General features: G+C 34.0%; 1 non-coding gene across 1 annotated transcript; it reads right to left on the bottom strand.

The window, feature by feature from the left end:
* Positions 1-10,233: 10,233 nt before the first annotated feature.
* On the bottom strand, positions 10,234-10,306 carry LOC143380823 (small nucleolar RNA SNORD56). The gene has a single exon (XR_013088699.1). It is a non-coding gene; the product is annotated as a small nucleolar RNA SNORD56 (small nucleolar RNA).
* Positions 10,307-12,277: the final 1,971 nt, after the last annotated feature.

Here is a 12,277-nt window from a genome sequence, read left to right as displayed (position 1 = left end):
TTAACGTAAAGAGATAAAATACTCCAGCATCTCATGATGTCTTCCCAAAGCAAATTTCGAAACTGACATGTATTTTCTTATTTAACTTCTAAAATGCTGTGGTAGGCAGAATTTGGCTTCCATGATCTTCATTCCTGATGTTTCTTCTGTGCTTATGTTCAATGACATAGCAAAAGAATGCTGCAGATCTAATTAAGATTTCTAATCAATTGACCTTAGCATAGGAAGATTACTTGGGATTATCAAAGTGGATTCCAAGTAATCACATTTCCCCTTAAAAGAAGGGGACATCAGAGAGAGGCATTGGAAGAGGAAGTGAAAGGGACTGAAAGCCATGGCCAGCTTGAAAATTGAAGGGTCAGAGCATGGGGTGGAACTGGACTCTGCCAACAACCTGAATAATCTTGTGTTTTGAAATGCAGATTTTACAGAACCTGCATTTGAACCCACATACAAGGTAATTAATATACACATTAAAGTTTCAGAAGCACTGCTCTAAAGCACTCTGAAAATGGATTTAGGGACTAGAGGCAATGCTGAATAAAACCTGAAGCACTCTGGGTTACCAACATTTCAGCCACACAACTGATTTTCTGAGTCAGCCCTGCTTCCTCTGTGGGTCAGACATTCTCAGGGAATGGCAACACTGTCATTTATCAGTTCTCTGAGACACCCCACCAAGGTTAATCGAGGCTCGATGCATCATCTCATGACAAATAGCATTCTTATATTGTTATGTCTTATCTTACGTGTTTAAAAAATAAAAATTAAAAATATATAAATAAAAAATAAAAAAATGTAGACTGCATTATTATTCAGGTATGGTGAGGCCAACAGATGAGGAGATGCTTGTCACTGAAAATACATTTTGTTACAGTTGCCAAAAGGATGGGCCATACCATACCACACAGAGCATGAGGGTTGGTCAGGAGACAGGAACCTTTATTATGGTTCCCAAGGGAAGAAATAGGTGAAGCAACCACATAGGTTTAGAATTGGCTAGTTCAAATGATTTCACTGGGTTCTAGAGCTTAGGAGTTGTCCCTACGTTGCTTGGTACCTGGCTATGGGTAGTGAAAGTGGATAGTAACCCAGAACATGAGACTTTAACAAAGGAAGTAGCTGGAATGTTGCCTCTGGGTTTGTTAATCTGGCACACTCAAACATGAGTCACTAACTATCTCTAGGAATCAGTTAGGCCTAGGCCAGCAAGGTGAATGCAACAGAAGTACAGAAAATGAAAAGCATGATTGATACAGCTCAGATATGACTTCCAAAAACAAATGCAGCCCTTCCTTGATTTTGGCTTTGTGATATCCAAAACAGAGAATCCAGCATGATGTGACGAACTTCTGTTCTATGGATCTTTAAGATAACAAATGAATATTATTTTAAGATGCTATATTGGTAATAATTTGTTATAGCAGCAAGAAAAAACTAATACATATGCCAAAAAAAACATATCCTGCTTAGTGACCTATTTCTAATTAAATCTCTGTACAAGTTATATTCTGCAGAATCTTCCTCCCACTTTCACAATTACAGTTATATGAAAAAAGTCTAATTAGACAAGCTATCTTTGATGACTATTTTTGGCAGATTTCAATTAAGATAAATATAATATAAAAATTTTAATGCTACCCACCATTAGAGCATGGAGAAAAATTAAATCAAGATGTACTTAGGAAATTAGTCTGAGTTTGTAGAGCTCAAATTCTTAAAACTTTAAAGCATTTTAATGCTGTGTGAGATGTAATGAGTGCAGATAATTACAGCATAGACTATATATTCTTATTAGATAAATAGCTATGAATATATATGTATCTATTCAACCACAACTCCAGATCAAGATGATGTTGTTAATTCATGTTTTGAGCCACTCTCCACCTTCAAATAAGCACAAAGTAATGAAAGATAAAGTATAAAAGGTGAAAATTTGAAAAAGAAATGTAGCCATCTTACAAAAACACATCTCAGGATGACAACATTAACTGCCCATTCACTTAACAAACTTTCATTTAGCAACAATGTATCAGACATTGTTTTACACAAAGGATACTGCCTGAACAGGTCCCTGCCCTTTGGGAACTTATCCCATATCAAAACACAATGCTAAGAGAAACACAAAGCAGGTGGATCAACAAGAAAAGGCAGCCAGAAGCTTACATTCTTTTTTTTATTTGTTTTAATTAGTTATACATGACAGTAGAATGCATTTTGATGCATCATACATACATAAATGGAGTATAATTTCTCATTCATCTGGCTGTACATGATGCAGAGTTACACAGATCATGTAATAATTTATGCATATAGGGTAATAATGTCTGATTCATTCTACTATCATTCCTACCCCCATGCCTCCTCCCCTCCCTTCACTCTCCTCTGTTTAGTCCAAAATACCACTATTCTCCCCATGATTGAAATGTTCCTTAGCGGCTCCAAAACTCACTGAAAGACACATGAAAGTAAATTTGAAATTTCCTGTTAAAACTGCCAAATAAGAATTGTATCTAACAATATGAAATTTATAATGTCTTCTTAGATTGCCTCTCCAATTCAGTGATTCTATGGAATAATGGTGTTCAAAAAACCCCAAAAGTCAAAATGGAGAATAAAATAAAATTGGTTCTAAGGGAAGTAAAATACTACATTAATTATATTATTTGGAAGAAAGGTAAAGTTTTCATTAACTTTAGGCTTTGATAAGTACATTATGCATGTTGTAATGTATAGGCAATTGCTGAAATAATAAAACTAAAGTATGTGACTATCAAGCTAATTATTTTTAACAATATAGTCAAGCAACATGGAAAAAAGCAAATGAGAGGAAAAATAAATTAAATAAATAAATAATAGAATTATATCAATAGTTATTTAATGTAAATAGACAAAATGTTCTAGTTTTAGAAACAAATTTTTTTTTTTTTTTTGCAATCAGGAACTGAACCCAGGAGTATTTAACCTTTGAGCCACATTCTTAGCCCTTTTTATATTTTATATTTTAATTAAAGACAGAGTCTTGCTAAGTTGCTTAGGGTCTCCCTAAATTGCTAAGGCTGTCCAAGCTGCTGGGATTACAGGCATGTGCCACTGCACCAAGCTTAGAAACAATCAACTTAGATTTTAAAGACATTGAAAAGTTCAAAGTAAAAGAATGCAAAAATCATATCCTATGAAAATAATACCCCAAATAAAGCTAATGAACGTATATTCAGATTATACAAAGTCAACTTTAAGGGGAAAGTATTAGAAATAAGAATGCTTCATAGTGATCATGATCAATTTGAATTTAAGCTAGAAATTCATGGTTGTTTTAGTGTTCAAAAATTAATTAATATAATTTACCATTTTAACAGATTAAAGGAGAAAATTGTATGACCATCTCGATACAGATAAAAACACAATAAAATTTAGCATCCAATTATGTTTTAAAGAAGCCATCTTTAACTCGATAAGGATTATATTAGTCAGCTTCCTGTTAGTATAATAAAATACCTGAGATAATTAAATAATTAACTAATAAGAAGAAAATATTTATGGCTAACAGTTTCTGAGGTTCCAGGTCAAGATTGAGAGCCAACATTCCTTTGGGTCTATGACAAGATAGCACATTATTGCAGAAGCACATAGGAGATACCTCATCAGCTTTGCAGGCATGCCCCCAATGACTTAAGGACACCCCCCCAATAGTATAACACTGGGGACCCAGCTTTCAATTTATAGACCTTTGAGGACATTTCATACCCAAACTACAGCAAAGATATTTTTAAAATCACACAAAAAATGTCATGCTTAATTACTGAAAGTTTTCTACTTGACATCAGGAACAAGACAAGGAAATCTATTATCACTGTTTCTTGTCACTGTATTGATACCGCTGTTGACCGGTGACGAGTTCTTGCTTCCCCAATGTTGAAGAATAACACCAAAGAAGCATGCCGAGGCAAGGTCAGAGTAGAAATTAGAAGTTTATTAAAGGACAGCAGAAAAGACTTCTCCCGGAGGAAGAAGGGGACCCAAGAAGTGGAATCCGTGGAAGTGCGGTTGTCTCTCCATTTTATAGTTCTTTCAGTGATGGAATGTAGGTGGGAAGGCCCGAGGGGTGGGACACAGGTGGGCCAAAGAAGTAGTCTGAGCAGGAAGGACTTCATTAACACTTCTTTGGGATGGACTTTGGCCTAGGGCCTTTTCAGGACTTCATTAACATTCCATGAATTGTCCTGTGTTTCCTGGAATCATTCTCAGCATGACCTCCATTTTAGATTTCACTCGGTATTAGACCCGATTTACCTAACTACACTGACTACCTAACTTTAAATCTGGCTTCAGTATACTCAAGGGCTCAGCCAGAAGAAAAGAAAATTAGAGGAAAAATAATCTATCATCATTTACAGATAATGATGACTAAATACAAAATCCAAATCTATAAACTGTCAGAATTAAGAATAAGAAAGTTTAGCATAGTTACTTTATATTAAATCAAAATACAACAATGCCAGGAATAAATAGAAGTTTTAATTTTACAAAAAAAAAAAAATACTACTTACAATAGTGAAAAATTACAAACTTCTTAGGAATAATTCTAATAAGAGGTGTTCAAGGTCTTTATAAAGAAAATTATTAAAACTTCATGGAAAGACATTAAAGAAAACCTAATAGAGAGGAATAGTGCATTCAAGGATTAGAACATTCCATATTTATAAGATGGTATGTCTACCTAGGTTTATTTACAGATTCATATGATTTTAGCAAAATCACAAATGTTTATGGAACTTGACAAACCACTTCTAAAATGTATATAGAAATTGGAGAAAAAAAAAACAGTCATGGCACTTGTATTAGTTTCCTAGGCATGCTGTGACAAAGTATCACAAACTGGGTAGTACTGGCTTAAAACGACCCAAGTTTATTACTGTTTCAGTCAGCTCTTTCACTGCTGTGACTTAAGGACCCAACCAGAACAAATGTAAAGGAGGAACAGTTTATTTGAGGGCTCCCGGTTTCAGAGGTCTTAGTCCATAGAAGGCTGGCTCCATTCCTCAGGGCTGGAGGTGAGGCAGAACATCACGGTGGAAAAGTGTGGCTTGCATGGAGATCAAAAGCAGGGAGAGATTCCACTCTCCAGATACAAAATATATACCCCACAGCTACATCTCCAATGAACCACTTCCTCCAGCCACACCCCACCTGCCTTAAGTTGTCACTCAGTTAATCCCATCAGAGATCAATTCACTGATTGACTTAAGGCTATCACCCAATCATTTCTCCTCCAGACCTTATTGCATTTGTCTCACATATGAGCTTTTGAGGGACACCTCACATTCAAATAATAACAATAACCTTGCAGCTCTGGTGACTACAAGTCCAATATCAAGAGATTACTAGGTTGATGCTTCCTCTGAAGTCTGCAACGAGTCCTTCCTTCCTTCTTCCTAGCTTCTGGTGATTGCCTAGAAATCTTTGGCTTTCCTTGGCTTGTAGCTGCCTAACTCCAATCTCTGCCTTCATCATCACATACATTTTCCCCATGTCTCTGTTTTCACAGGATCCTCAATATATAAGGACATCATTCATTGTAGATTGGGTGCCCATCCTACACCAGTATGCCTTCATCTAACTAACTACACCTGCAGAGGCCTTACTTCCAAGTCACACTGTGAGGTACTGAGAACTTCAACATCTTTTTGGAGGGGACATAACCCAGCCCATAATAGCACTCTTGATAAGAAGAAATGAAGAGGAAAGCTTATTCTATTAGACATCAAGACATGTAGTATTGTAAAGCTGCAATAATCAAGAACGTGGCACAGGGACAAAGAAACAGATGACTAGAACAGAAAAGACAATTCCCACTCTCAAAACCTAACTTGTGTGACACTTGATTTATGACAGAGATGGCACTGCAGAACAGTGGGGATGAAAAGGACCTTCCCATAAGTAGTACGGGGACAATTTAAAAAAATGAAATTAGACACTTCTTTCATAACATATATGAAAGTAAAACCCCAATGTATTTTAGGATAAAATACAAACAAGACAGCTTCTTCTTGACATTGGACTAAGGGAGGATTTCCTAAACAAACACAAAAAGCACACATGATGAAAGCAACTAATAAATTAAATTTAAAAAAAAGAACTTTTATTTAGAAAAGACAACATAGAGCAAAAAGTCAACCCTCAGTGGGAAGAGATATTTGCAACAAATATAGCTGACATGAACTGATATCCAGATAAAAAGAAAATCCTACAAAACACAAGGAAAATGTAAATATCCCAGGGGTGAAATTAGTGAAAAGACTCAAACACTTCACTAAAGGGGAAACCCTAATGACCAGTGCTGTATTTTAAAATGTTCATTATATGACAGGAAAATACATCTTAAAACCATGATGAAATACCACTCACTACTCATCTATCAAATGAGCAAAACTGTATATGTTTCATAATATTATGAAACTATGAAAATCTGGAGCATTAGAAACTGATGTGAATGGTGCAAATTTGTGCAAATTATTTAAAAATGTGTTGTATTATCTAATCAAGCCAAAGATATGTTTACCTTATGACTCTGAAATTCTACTCTCAAATCTTTACCTTTGACATTCACGTGGCATAATACACATACAAAAAAAATTCACAGAAGCAGTGTTCATCAGTACTAAAAACTGAAAACAATTCAATAATCTATCTTCATTAGAATGGATTGGCTGTGGTCTTAATAAGAATGAGAATGAACTACAAATAACAGCATGACTAATTTTTTTAATAAGTCCAGTAGAAAAAAAAATAACACATGCAGTAATGATTCCATCTACATAAAGGCCAAGACCAGGGAAATGCAAACCATATTGTTTATGGATATATACTCAAGTGGTAAGATTATAAAGAAAAACAGGAAACTACTTCTATACATGTCAGGATAGTGATTTTCTCTGAAGGAAGAAAAGGCATGTGGGATTGAGAGCAAGATAAATGGGAAGACAGACAAAGGGTGTTCCCTATATGTCAGTAATGTCTATATATTGACCTGGGGGGACAGCTTACAAGGGTGTTCACTTTACAAATATTTGTTAAAACATATATATGACTTTTATACAGTTTTTCTTGTGCTATATTTCACAAAATAAAAATATTCAAAGTCCACATGGTTTGGAGGAAAATAAATACATCAATTACTTAAGAAAGAGGCTTGTGATTCTGAAAGAAGACCCCTCTAAGAGCCATAAGTGGACATATCACTGAAGAGTTTTTGACCAGGGAATTATGACCAGAGAATTTTTGACCAGTATCAGACCTGAGCTTCAGGGAGGTTAAGCTGGCAGCAGCATGGAACAGTCTGAAGGCAAGAGAAATGTAAGACATAAGACTCAAAATTGAATTACATCTTTAGAACTGGATAAGTATGAGAGCTCATAGGAAGGTAAACTTCACACAACTTAGCAATTAGTCAGCAGAGCCAAGAACAGGCTGAGAGAAAAATCAACTCAATCCTGGGTGACTCCTATGACGGTTCCTATCATTAATTCAAAAAAGGGCCACATGAGGTAGTCAGATCTAATCATTTAGGTGACAAATTCCATTTTTCACATAATGATGTTGAGGTACCAAGAAAATGCTGAAATTTCCTGGTGATGTAGTTGTGGACCTGTTAGATAATAAATTTGAAGGGAAAAAGGGAGAGATTCATTTAGTAAAGAAGACTGAACTATAAATACAGATTTGGGGACCAGCCATATAGAGCAAAGAGTGAATCTCAATAGAAAAAGCCTGAAATTTGATAAAAATTAGGAAAAAGGAAAAAAAAAAAGATGACAAGATCAGATCCTTGAGGAACAACTAAAGTTAAAGAAGAATAAAGATTAGATAGAAAAGGAGATAGCAGAGAGGTGGTAAAACCAGGAAAATATAATATAAAGAAGTCAAAAGAGAAAAGTTTCAGAATTTGGCCAACAGCAGGTAAGACGACCTGAAAGAAAGTTACTTTGTTCAATAACACTTTTAGGTCAACTTTACGAGAGTGCTTTCCTTAGATTGTTCAGGCAGAAGTCAGGCTACAACTGGTTGTGGAATTTCTGAATGCCTCTAGATTAAAGCAAAGAACCCAAACATGGTTCTTATAAGATTTTGGGTAATAAAAAAGGTGAACTGAAGGAAAGGACCATGAGAGTAATAAAAACAAAAGAAAGGCAATGAGGATTTTAAACAGATAGGAAAACTACAATGAAAAAAAAAATTAAAGCAACAAGTGTTTGGTCAGAAAAAAAAAAAAAGAACAATCTTCCAGAAGTTGGAAGATACAAGCGCAGGAAGTAGTCTTTTAAAAGAGGAAGAACACATCCTTTTCAGAAGCAGAAGAAGCAAGACCTTGGACATTAAGTGTGCAGCATGAAAGGAAAACTCAGAAACAAAAGCATTAATAAAAGTATTTTCACTTCTAATGCCTCATGATGGAATATAGTCATTAAAAGGATTAACTCCCCAAATAAAGAATAGAGCAGATATTTGTAGGAAAAGATGCAAGATCACCAAGGTAATAGGAAATCTATTCCTTCTGGGCAAAAGCAACTATTTCCTCACATGGTTGGCATATGGGCAAGCATCGCCATCTATCTTTAGATGGTAGAAGTAGGGGTAAAATAGCTTCCAACAAGAACTTTCCAGAAAGCTCTCAAAAACAGGTTCATCATTTCAGGGCTCATAGTAGACAATGTTCTTGCATTTTGTTTTGTTCTGTTTTGCTTTGACTATGGTTTGCGATGTACTATTCATGTCGCTCTCTGTCATCTGTAGTCAGTGAGTATGGTCATGTACAAGGGTGGACCTTGAGGGAAAAGCAAAGTGCTTGAAGACAGAGTAGGGTACATGAGAGTGGCTCAGTTGTGGATTGTGTTGCAAAGATTCTAAAATATAAAAGAAAGCAAAAGCAGGAAAGTCATCCAATTCATCCTTCTCGGTATATGCATGAGGGGTGGGAGGGGTGGGAATGAGACCAGAGAAACTGACTTAAAGAAAAGCAATGTGGGAAATATAGGGCCATCAACCCACAGTCCAGTGTACTTAATGCCATACCATATTGCCATGGAAAATCGAAGTTCTCTGGAGCCCAAATCTTGATGAGTTATGTAATTGCATGCAGAGGAATGAAATCCTAGCATGAGCAGTGAAATCAGTACTTCCATTCTTTCAAATATATGTTAAGGAATTTTGCTTATCTTTCCTCTGGTCTTGGCCAGATTCTGCTAAAGGAAGAAAAAGAAATGCATGCAGTATTTCTTTTTAAAATTCTAAAACAAATTAGAAGGGCTAAAGGGATAAATTTAGAATAAAATTTTGTAGTAAGAATTTTATATTGAACGGGTATTTTTAAAACTATTTACAATCGTTTTATAATTTCTAAATTTGATCAAGAGCTCATTTAGTGTGCAGTAAGTTAATCCTGGAACTATGAAAATAAATGTACTTATTTGGTCACAAAATTTATAAAGCATGGGAAATTTTTAAATCTCTTGATAACAACAAATCACATTATTAAGCTGTTTTGAAAATGAAAAGAAGCTTAAATGTAGCTTGAAGACAAGATTAAAAGGGCAGAGAAACACTTCATTTGTCTTCTGCCACATTTTAATCATACCAAAGAAGAGTGAAATCTGTTAAAATGTATAAAATTGCCAAATGAGAAGCTAACCAATTTAGAAAACTGAAGAAGCCATGGCAAATGTCTTTTCGTAAAACTATAGTACATGTTTTAAAATAATCAGTTTCTGGTTTCAGTTATCTCCTAATTTGCAGAGCAGAAATCTGAATATATATGCTAGTAAAAATAATAATTAGACAAGTTCCATTTTCATAAAGTTATTCATTTTAGATTTGAAAGTAAATTGTTGTCAAAAATAATTTGAAGGCAGCTGTTTCCAATTACACTTATTTTGACAACTGAAAATGAGTAAACAAACCAAAAATAGCTTTAATATTTTGATCAATATAGCTCCTTAATACTAAATAAAATAATGAAGCTTTATATGAGTATACAATTTAAGAAATACATTTGAATATTTTTAAATGATTTTCTTCAGTTCTTGGAAATTCATTTTTACAAAACTGGTATATGATAGACAAAGTATATTTTTTTAAACATAAGAATTTGAAGAAGTAATCCCTAGTTTATAAGTCAAATATTCAAATAAACTCCACATAAGCTTCATAAAAAACTTTCCATTATTTTTTTTAGCTTCACTCAGACCCAAAAGATCAACATTTAAAAAGGCAAACTGCTATTGATGAAGGATTTCACCATACTTGATATTTGAAGAATAAGTCGATAAAATAATATAAATGTGACTCAGATCTTATAAAGATTTTCCATTGTATCAAACGAAGATTCCTACTCTCATTCTTTAAAACACAACAAAACTTTATCAGAACTTCAACTTTTTTACTTTATATTTAGAAGGAAAGATTTTTTTTCTTCCAAAACAAAGACATAAATAATGAAGATGAGGTGAAATATGAGCAAGAGAATATGTTGCCAAGCATAAAACAGACTTAGAATAATATAGCAAAAACAACACAGGAATCTGGATTTTTCTTTTCTTTTTTATTTTATAATCAGTCAATTCCAGGTTTAATGAAATCCACATTCCTCCATTGACACATTTTTTAAAAAGTCAGATTTACTAATGCCCAATGTACACAGTATATACTCTTTTAAAGAATATAGTTTACGAAATTGGCCAAATATACAAATTGTATAACCTAGATGCCAATCAAAATACAGAATATCATCAACATCCAAAAATGTTCCCTAGTTCCATTTTGCAAATATTCTCTTTCCCTCAAAACTAGCTCTTGCTTAAACTAAAATCTGATTCTGTTCTCCTAAGTTTTTCTCTTTCCAGATTTTCATAAAGGCAATCAGTTTATGCCGTATTCTGTGTCTTAATTATTGCAGCTTTAGAATGACGACTGAAATCAAATAGTATGAGTCATCTTTATTGTTTTATTTTAAAATTATTTTGCTTCTTCTAGTTTTTTTTACTTTCCAAAATAAATTTATAAATTTCTATCATAAAAAGTGCACTTGAGAAATTAATGTAGTTTGAATGTAATCTTTAGATCAATTTAAGAGAATTTAGGTCTTTTAATTAATGAAGAGTATATCTGCTCATGAACTTAAATTGTCATTAATTTCTATTAGCAATTTTTTATGATTTCAGCATAAAGATCTTAAGCACACTTTATTAGATTCATCACTAAGGATTTTAGGATTTTTTATGTTATTGTAAACATTTTCAATTTCAATTTCAAACTTTTAAAATGAGTGTTTTCTTAAATTTTGCACCCTAGTTGCCTCTATTAGAAGAATAGGTAAGCCCAAATCTCCATCATGTGGGATTAGGCCCCAACTTCCTCAATAAGACTCCTATAGCACCAGAATCAATATCAAGATTCAATAAGTGGGATGGATTCAAACTAAAAAACTTCTTCTCAGCAAAAGAAACAATCAGTGAGGTGAATAGAGAACCTACTAATTGGGAACAAATTATTACCACATACATGTCAGATACAGCACTAATCTCTACATAAGAACTCAAAAACCTTAACACACACACAAAAAAAAACAATCAATAGATGGACCAAGGAACTAAACAGACACTTCTCAGAAGAGGATATACAATCAATCAACAAATATATGAAAAATGTTCAACATCTCTAGCAATTAGAGAAATGCAAATCAAAACTACTCTAAGATTTCATCTCACTCCAGTAAGAATGGCAGCTATTAAGAATACAAACAACAATAAGTGTTGGCAAGGATGTACGGAAAAAGGTATACTCATACATTGCTGGTGGGACTGCAAATTGGTTCAGCCAATTTGGAAAGCAGTTTGGAGAATCCTTGGAAAACTGGGAACAGAACTGCCATTTGACCCAGCTATCCCATTCATCCATCTATACCCAAAGGACTTACAAACAGCATACTATAGAGACAAAGCCACATCAATGTTTATAGCAGCACAATTCACAATAGTTAAACTGTGGAACCAACCCAGATGCCCTTCAGTAGATGAATGGATAAAGAAAATGTGGTGTATATACACAATGGAATATTATTCAGCAATAAAAGAAAATAAAATCATGGCATTTGCAGGTAAACGGTTGACGCTGGAGAATATAATGCTAAATGAAATTAGCCAATCCCAAAAAAACAAATGCCAAATAATTTTTCTGATTTAAGGATGCTGATCCATAATATGCAAATGTCCACTAATTTGTC

This window comes from Callospermophilus lateralis, chromosome 14 (genome assembly GCF_048772815.1).
Source record: "Callospermophilus lateralis isolate mCalLat2 chromosome 14, mCalLat2.hap1, whole genome shotgun sequence".
Classification (NCBI taxonomy): Eukaryota; Metazoa; Chordata; class Mammalia; order Rodentia; family Sciuridae; genus Callospermophilus; species Callospermophilus lateralis.
Note: the sequence above shows the minus strand (reverse complement) of the source record. Positions and strands in the feature narration are given on the sequence as shown.